The sequence below is a fragment of the Myotis davidii genome, unplaced genomic scaffold (assembly GCF_000327345.1).
Source record: "Myotis davidii unplaced genomic scaffold, ASM32734v1 scaffold560, whole genome shotgun sequence".
NCBI classification, from domain to species: Eukaryota; Metazoa; Chordata; class Mammalia; order Chiroptera; family Vespertilionidae; genus Myotis; species Myotis davidii.
In genome coordinates, this window is record NW_006294418.1 from 2,132,179 (window position 1) to 2,142,060 (window position 9,882).

The 9,882-nt window shown below is 34.7% G+C and overlaps 1 long non-coding RNA gene across 1 annotated transcript in view; it reads left to right on the forward strand.

Annotated features, from left to right (window-relative positions):
- LOC107183903 overlaps positions 1-9,531 on the forward strand; it is a 21,414-nt gene extending 11,883 nt beyond the window's left edge. The window contains exon 3 of the long non-coding RNA XR_001514725.1: positions 9,520-9,531. This is a non-coding gene — a long non-coding RNA (uncharacterized LOC107183903). The remainder of the gene's footprint in view (positions 1-9,519) is intronic.
- Positions 9,532-9,882: the final 351 nt, after the last annotated feature.

The window sequence follows — 9,882 nt, forward strand, 5'->3', positions numbered from 1 at the left end:
GTTTCTAGACCAGTGATGGCGAACCTTTTGAGCTCAGCGTGTCAGCATTTTGAAAAACCCTAACTTAACTCTGGTGCCATGTCACATATAGAAATTTTTTGATATTTGCAACCATAGTAAAACAAAGATTTATATTTTTGATATTTATTTTATATATTTAAATGCCATTTAACAAAGAAAAATCAACCAAAAAAATGAGTTCCTGTGTCACCTCTGACACGCGTGTCATAGGTTCGCCATCACTGATATAGACCCTTCAATATTTCATCAAAAATATTAGAACTAATTAAAAAATTCAGTAATATTCAGGGGAAAAATTAATAAACAAAAATATGTTGCATTTCAATGCACTAATAACAAATTATTAGAAGGAAAAACTAAGAAAATGATTCAATTTACAATTGCATCAAAAAGAAATACGTGTAAATTTAGCAAAGGAAGTGAAATACCTGTATACTGAAAGTCACAAGGCATTAAGGAAAGAAATGAAAGGAAACACAAGTAAGTGGAAATATATTGTATTCTCATGGATTGGAAAAATTGATATTGTTAAAAATATCCATGCTACCCAAATCAATCTACAGATTCAGTGTAATCTCTATCAAAATTCTAATGGCAATTTAATGATTTCTAGGGAACCACAAAACACCATAAATAGCCAAAGCAATCTGGAGGAAGAACAAACTTGAAGCCATCACATGTTATGACTTCAAACTCTATTATAAAGCTGAAGTAAATAAATTGTAATGTATTGGCATAAAAAGAGACACATATACCAAAGGTACAGAATAGAGGGCCTACATTAAACCCATGCACATATGGTCAATTAATTTATCACAAAGGAGTCAAGCACATCCAATGGAGAAAAGACAGTGTCTTTAATAAATAGTGTTAGAAAAATTGGACAGCCATATGCAAAATAATGAACTGGACCAGTATGTTATACTATACACAAAATTAACTCAAATAGATTAAAGACTGAGTATAAAATTTGAAGTTATAAAACTCCTAAAAGAAAACATGGCAGTAAAGTACACTCCTTAACATAGGTCTTTTTTAACCTGCTACTAAAAGCAAAAGCTACAAAAGCAAAAATAAACAAATGGGACCACATCAAACTAAAAAGCTTCTGCAGGCAAATGAAACAGTCAACAAAATAAAACAGCAATGTACCGAATGGGAGAAAATATTTGCAAATCACATATGTAATAAGGGATCAGTATCCAAAATATAAAAAACTCATACCATTCAATAGCAATAATAACAATAATTTGATTAAAATATGGGCAGAAGTTCTAAATAGATATTTTCAAAAAAGGCTTAACAGATGGCCAACAGGGACATGAAAAGATGGTCAACCTTATTAGTTATCAAGGAAATTAAAACCAAAACCAGTATGCGATATTTCCTCATACCTCTTAGAATAACTATTATCTAAAAGACAAGAAATAAATGTTGAGAAGAATGTGGAGAAATAAAACCTTTATCCACTGTTGTGTGAATGTAAGTTGATGCAGCCATAATAGTATGAAGATTCCTCAAAAAATCAAAAATAGAACCACCATATGAACCAGCAATTCCACTTTCGGGTATGTATCCAATGAAAATAAAAACACTAACTCAAAAATTGCATGTACCGCCCTGTTTGCAGCAAACAATATTTATAATAGCCAAGGTATGGAAACAAACTAAGTGCTCAGTGTTTATTAATGGACGGATGGATAAAGATGTGATATGAATTCCTATGTTAATGCAAACATGTGTACAAAAAATATTTATGACAATTTTATCTATAGTTGATAAAAACTGAAAACAACTCAAATGTCTTTCAATGGATGAATGGTAAAACTAACTGTGTATGGACTCATCATAGAATATTACTCCTAAATAGAAAGAAAAAAACTATTCATACTTGTAGCCACGTGGCTGGACCAAGATCAAATAGCTAGAAAGCAGTGGAGTTGAGATCCAGATCTGGCAGGCTGACTCCAGAGTTCACTTACTTGGAGCACACAGAGTGTTTGGTTTCTTTTAATTGCTCGTAGCTCCCTCATCTTTCACAACCTGCATGGTAAACTCATAAAATACTACTCACTTCCTCAAATGTAGATAGGAGAAAATAAAATAAAATGACTAGTTTGCTTTTCAGAAAAATAAACAAGGAAGCATTTTGTAAACTCAGCAGTTTTATCTTGAGGCCCTTTGCCATAGATCAGAGATGTCAACAGTTTTTTGTTTTGTTTTTTTCTGTCCTAAAAGTCATCTACCTACTCTCCTGTCTTATACCTTTTCAACTGTTATCTTTACATCCAATGTCGTCTCAATCATCCTAACTTTTCGAGGCTCTGCCTTCCTAAAAGGAAAAGCAAACATGATTTTTAAGGATATTTATATAGTTGAATAAAAGATACTGATTTATTGGACTTCAGTCTTTTCCCTGAAGATGAACTTCTGTACGTAGTTTCCTTGAAAGCACTAAGGGAAGGGCACGAATCCGGGCAGGTAAGAGACAGGCCTCTCATCACTGCACTTCAATCTGATTTACTTAGTCATCCTTCAGAAATAGTAACTGAGCCCTGGCTGTATGCAGACACTGTCCCATGCAGGCTCAGAGAATAGAATGATGAACAAAAAGGCACTGGCATCCAAGCTTCAGAGAGCTCAGAGTGTAGGGGAAGCGGCCAAAATGCAAACGCACTGCAGATATTAAAGTAGCAGGTTTTGGTAAGGGCTATAAAGAAAAAGAACGGAGTGCAAAGAAAGACTGGCATGGGGAAAGTTTTACCGATAGAGGAGGCCCCGTTAAGGAAGTAAGATGCCAGTGTTAAGGAGACCTGGAGGATGAGAAATGGAGCAGAGGGTTATGGGAAGGAGCATGCTAAACCAAGGGAAGAATCCGGGTGGTCTAAAGGTTTCATGGACATGAGCTTCAGGCTTTTGAGAAACATATTAAATAGGTAAGATTTCCTCATTAAAAGTCCAAAAACTTTTCTAACTTTTCTAAGGTCCTTTCCAGTTTGACTATAACATAATTTGATGAAACAAAAGAAAAAATTAATGTGTGAGTAAAATTGAAGTGTTCCTAAAACTAATCCAGTTAATATAAAACAGCCAACGGTAAACATCAGTCTGAGGTAAGTAGTAAGCGTAGCACCCAAAACATTTACTTGAATGTTGAATATTCCTTGAATTCCATCTGTTCTCATCCCAAAGGAAAGAAATGTTTATCCATTTTTGTCCTACATTCAACTAAAAGTCATTACAACAGCGTCACCAAATCATGGTCTGTGGGCCAAATCTAGTTCACCATCACTTTTTGTTTGGTTTGCAAGCTAACAATGTCTTTTTCTCATTTTTAAATGAGTAAATTTTTAAAAATAAATTCATTCCACATGATAATTATATGAGATTCAAAATTTACTGCCAACTTTTTTGTTGTTATTGTTTTTGTTTTTGGCAGCTCAGCCATGCTCACTTGTTCAGGTATTATCTATGGCTTCTTCCATGCTATAAGGTCAGACTTATGCAACTTAGGTTGTCATAGACTTCATAATTCACAAATTCTGAAATATTTACTCTCTCAGCCTGGCCAGCATGGCTCAGTGGTTGAGTATCAACCTATGAACCAGGAGGTCACAGTTCGATTCCCAGGCAGGGCATATGCCTGGGTTGCGGGCTCAATCCCCAGTCAGGGCTGTGCAGGAGGCAGCCGATTGATGATTCTCTCTCATCATTGATGTTTCTATCTCTCTTTCCCGCTCCCTTCCTCTCTGAAATCAATAAAAATGTATTTTAAAAATAAAATATTTACTCTCTGGTCCTTTACAGAAAGAGTTTACAGACCCTGTGTTAAAACATTAGTTTGTTGAGATTTAATCAGTAACACACTCATGCCATAATCTTCAATTTATTTGTGTGCCCATGGCATTAATTGCAGGCTTTAAATGTATATGAGCTGATTTTTATATCTTTAATTTTCAAGAATACTATTCCATTAATACACCAGACAATTAAATAACTTTATTTTGAAAATACTACACAAGATTTTTCTTTGCTTAACTATAATTCTTTAGTAGCTTCCTAAATTCTACTTTGAGATATTGTAAAATTTCTGAAATTATATTACAAAAGTTAACATTAGGTGTCAGTATTTTACATATTATTTAGTAAGTGTGTATCAATGAAAAAAGTAGATTATTTCAGGCAGCATTTTCACTGGAAAATTTCAACTCTTGTTATAGGTTTGCTCTACTTCTTTTTTGTGTTGTTTATTTTATTTTATTTTTTGTATTAAGTTCTGTATGATACCTACAACATAAAATTTTAAACTTCTTCATTTGTTAGTCATCTATTGCTATATTTTTGTCAAATGTCTGAGAGTAGAAATAGACATTGGTATAATCCTAACAAGTGCCTTTTAAATATCCTCCATAATGATATGAAATTTCAAAATAGAGACCATTATGAGGCAAGGTTGTTTTGTGGGGAAAATACTAGGGGGGCTTAATAGGGAAGTGAAAAGGATACTGAGTTTGAATTCTTATTTGTGATATAGGGCAATTTCCTTAACCTTATCATTTATCACATTTGAAGGTTATTCTTTAACCTTCTAATTTATAACAATTCCAATATATATCAATTCGAAGGTTATTCTTTTACCTTCTAATTTATGACATTATGAGTGCAATGAGTAATCATCTAGTTTCAAAATGCAGGGTTGTTGTGAGGATTAAATATCCTAATACTTTTTCATAAGCCACTTATCAAAGTGACTAGCTCAACAGACAATCCACAGATGTTAGCTCTTCTCTCCAACTATCTCGGATGTTTATTTTATCTTTAAATTATTTTGAATAATAGTCAATATAGCCTATAAAAAATATAGCATATAGCCTTCAAGAAATAGGAATTTTCTTATCTCTAGTCATTTAATCATGCAAAGTCTTATGATTCTTGTGTGTGTGTTTCTTGTGTATGTTTCAAAGGCCTTTTATTTGTGCTCATGTCACTAAACTTGGAATAACTTTCCAAAGAATCAGAGATTAAATAAGATCAACTCTATTCCATAATTTTACATTTCTCTGGAAATAACTTAGTCTGAGTTTGTTTTAGTTCTTCTATATTTATATGCAATATATAAGCACAAAAATTTCCTAAAAAGATATATATTTTATAAAGGTATAAAAATTATTCTTACACATCAGTAAGGAAAAAATTAATACTCAATAAAGGGCAAAGAACAGAAGTAGACAACATAATACATTACAATTTCAAAGATCAATAGATATTTAATGTAATGCTTAACCCCAGTAATAAAATAAAATAAAGTAAAAATGGAAGCATTCAGTTTGGAAAACTAATTGCTAAAAAATTATCATATAAACAGGGTGTCCCAAAAATGTATACACACTTTAACAGCTGAGAGCTGTAGATTCTATTACATTTTGAAATTGAAATGTATTCTGCCTTTATTCAAAGTATGTATTCATTTTGGGGGGACACCCTATATATTTTTTCATTTCTTAAATAACTCTATTAGATTAAAGTTCTTGATTGCTCTTTCCATTGAAGTGTGGAATCTAATTCTCTTACTCTTGAATCTGAGCTGGCTTAGTATTTACGTGACAAATAGGATGTTGGCCTTTCGGAGCTGTCACAGAAGCCTTGCTGTTCATACTCATCCCTTGCATCACTCTCTCAGAGAGAAGCTGCTACCATGGGAGAAGCCTAGCTACCTTCAGAGTTTTATGCTGGAGAAAGTGCACAGACACTTCCATCAGCAGAACTGGTTGAACCCAGTCATCTAGCAATCCCCACTAAAGTGACAGATATGTGAGTAAAGAAATCTTGGCTCCTCCAGACCAGTCCATTTGCAATCTGAATACAACTGAGTATCCTCAACTGATTTAACATATTGTAGAAGAGCCACTAAGCCAAGCCCTTCTCAAATGTTGGACCAAAATTTTGTGAGGTGTCTTGATTTTAGCCTTTACATTTTGGGGTAATTTGTTAAACAGCAAGAGATAATCAGAACAACTGGGACAATTCTTAATGTTATGTATTGCAAGGAAAACAAATAAAAACCTTAGATTGATATATAACTTTTAACTTGGTGGTAAAATAAAAGATTAAGAATTTAAATATTAGTTTTCTATTAAGCAAAATATATAACATCTTCACCTCCCCCCCAATCCTGATAAATCTTTGTTGCCCTGAAGTCCTATAAAGTAACTGGGAGTAAGGTAGGAAGAGGACTCAGACTTACTATTCATAGGTACTCTTTACTCATTTGATGGCACAACCTGATCTGACCCAAACTTATTTAATGTGAATTTACATAAGGCTATTTATCACTTTTGTTTTTAAACTTAGCAAGCTTACACAGATATTATTTATAAAAGTAGAAAACTGGATTTGATTTAAATTCACAACTGTAAGGGATTGATTTATTATGCCATCATTAAAATTTTTGTCTTAGAATTTTTAAAATATTTTTTAAATGCACTATACCCAACATTGAAAATAGACATTAAAATATAGAAAATACAATTGTTGTCTCCCCCAAAAATCAAGAACTATAAATAGATACCAATATTATTAAATCTAAGTGAGAATGAACTAAATAGAGGTACATTTACCAGATTTTGTGAAAGTGAATAGACTGGAGAGTTTTAATTTCAACTCTCAGGATAAATGAAGACTTCTCCTCTAGTTGCTGAAAATCCTCAGAAGTCTGAGCTTACTGGATTTTCTTTAAGGGAAGCAGTGAGTCAGGGAAGAATTGGGGTCATCTAAGTGCTGTGGCATTGCCGCATACAGCAGGCTTCACGTTCAAAAGCTCAATTAAACGTGCTCAATCAAAAAAAGGAAAAAAAAGAAACCCTACATTGTGTGGGTGACTGATGAATCTCTCCATTCTACTGAAGGAGCAGAGGATGCAGGTAGAATGTGAGAAGGTTGACACAAATTCTTCCTGGCTTCCCAGATACCTCTCAGGACACAACTGTGTCCCCCCCTGGATGGGAGTCTTGTGTTTATAGTCTGTTTTTCCATAACATTGTTTTCCAAAATACAAGCTAGATACTTTATCTTGACATCAAGCAAAGCATTCTGGTTTCCATAATGAATGAAACGCGATCCACACTGGTCTTAAAAAATGTAGGTCTTCAACATGTCATCTCCTTTTGTAGATTTGTGGTTTGCTTAACAGGTGACGGGGACCCTTAAGTTCTACGTCCCTGCATCTTACAGATATAGAAACTCAGGTCCAGCACACTCAAGCTCTAGAACCCTAGGTTCCCACTCTCTGTTGTTACTTTTTCCTCCATGTTCTCCATTGTGTTTCTGTGAAGATTTTGGAGTTCTCAAGTGCTACACACCCGTCTCTGGGGGTGACAAATGGGGATTACGGATGATTCTGTTAGCTGCTTCAGTGCCTTCATAAACCTGCTTTCCTCCTTCCAGAAAACAGAATTGCACCTCGGAGGATTCTCTGGCTTCAATCTCTACACACTTATTTCAAACATGGGGAATTTAGCATTGAAAGCAGGATGTATCCACTGATTTGTAGGGAATGCATGAACCGCCTTTTTTTTTTAAAAAAAAAATCCTCACCTGAGAGTATGTTTTCATTGATTGTTTAGAGAGAGAGGAAGGGTGAGAGAGAAACATCAATGTGTCAGAGAAACACTGGTCAGGTGCCTCTTGTATGTGCCCAGGAGGAAGGGGTGGACCCACCTGTGGGACAACTTGCTTTCTTTTCTCCCCACACTTGTTTCCACTATTCTCACACTAACTTTGAGGAGAAGGAAATAATAATTTAAGATTATTCCATTAAAAATACTTCATTCTAACCTAGTTCCACCTCCTGCAACCGATGGAGAAGGGGAGTTATTTTCTGAGTACCAGCACACACTTGAACCTAAATTCTTTAAGTCAAAAAAGCCCCTCAGCCCTGAAGGACACACTGGTCAGTTGTGTTTTTTTGTGTGTGTGTGTGTGTTTTTTTCTGTTAGCACAGCAAGTTTTGAAACAAATACAGTATATAGGCAGGACATTAGGGGAAACAGAGGAACTTCACTCAACCTACAAACTTTCATCCAATTACTAATTAATATTAAGTAATATTAACAATAAAAAATGCTTTCTCCCGTAATCAACATTCTCCCACCAACAATTTGTATACTTTAAATGGACTATTACTGCCTTCTCAATAGCTAGATATTTTTCAGGTTTCATGATTAATAAAATTAGCTAACTGGAGAATCAGTTCTCCTCACTTATTTTAATAATCTCCCAGCATCAGAAATGTGGAGTCTTCTCAGTTCTTGCATAAACAGGTAAAGGAAACTAAAATGATTAATGGCAACCATTGTTCTCCAACCACTGCAAGTTGCTATCAGTTTTAGTTACTATAATCCGCCACCTCTTCAATGAGCCTTTGTTTTCTTCAACTTCTTCCCTAGGTTGATGTATTAGTTTTCTATTGTTGCTGTAACAAATTACTACAAATTTAGTAGCTTAAAACAACACAAACCTATTATCTTACAGTTCCGTACGTTAGAAGTCAAACACAGGTCTCACTGGGTTCATATCAAGGTGTTGATGGGGCTGTATTCATTTATCAAGAATCCATTTCCTTGCCTCTTCCAGTTTCTAGAGGCTTCCCACATTCTTTGGCTCATGATCCCTTCTTCCACTTACTTTCTTTTTTTAAAAAATTTCTTTATTGATTAAGTTATTGCATATGTGTCCTTATCCCCACTCCAGAGCCTCTGGCCGTAGCCAGGAAATGTTCTCAGCTTTTAAAGAGGCATGTGATTGGGTACACTTGATAATCCAGGTTAATTTTCCCATGCCTAAGTCTTTAACCTTAGTCACACCCCTTCTCCAAACTGATCTTCAGTCAGAATTCACCATGTTTTCCCTTGCTTTAGGTGACATTTCTCACTCATTGTCTCCTGTACTTGTCCTTCAAGTCTCAGCCAAGTCTTAACTTGCTAACAAAGTTCTTGCTGATGGTTGTCATCCTTACTTCCCATAGCAGAAGTCCATGAGCTATTTAAATATTCTCATTGCAAATATGAGTACTCCTTTATTTGTCTTTTCATTGCACCTGTGTATTTATCTGTTTTGTTTTGTTTTGTTTTTTAATCTCCATTTAATGTATCTGTCCTCATCTAAGTATTGGACAGAAATATGGAACATAGTAGGCATTCATATAATGCTTTGTTATTTGAAATATTAAACTTAGTCATCATGTTTATTATTAATTCAATGTAGAAAACTTCAGATAACTGTGACAATTTTATTTTATTTTTTTTAAATATATTTTATTGATTTTTTACAGAGAGGAAGGGAGAGAGACAGAGAGATAGAAACATCGATGAGAGAGAAACACCGACCAGCCGCCTCCCGCACATCTCCCACTGGGGACGTGCCCGCAACCCTGGCACATGCCCTCGACCGGAATCGAACCTGGGACCCCTCAGTCCACAGGCCGACACTCTATCCACTGAGCCAAACCGGTTTTGGCAACTGTGACAATTTTAATGGGTCCTTCCTGTATTAGAAATTATACATATAAAGCAAAAAATAAGAAAATAATAAATCATGCTAAATAAAAGTAGAACATTATGCTTATACTAGAGGCCTGATGCATGAAATTCATGCAAGGGGCTTAGCCCTCACAGCCCTGGCTTCGTCTGGAAGGTCATCTGGAAAGACACTAGAAAGATGTCCGGTCTAATTAGCATATTATGCTTTTATTATTATAGATGAGTTTGAATAGCATGAACTTAAGATAAATGTAGAATTGTGTTTAATAAAAGCGTGCTAAATTAATAGAAAAATAGTTAATGTAAAACATTTTAAAATTTTATG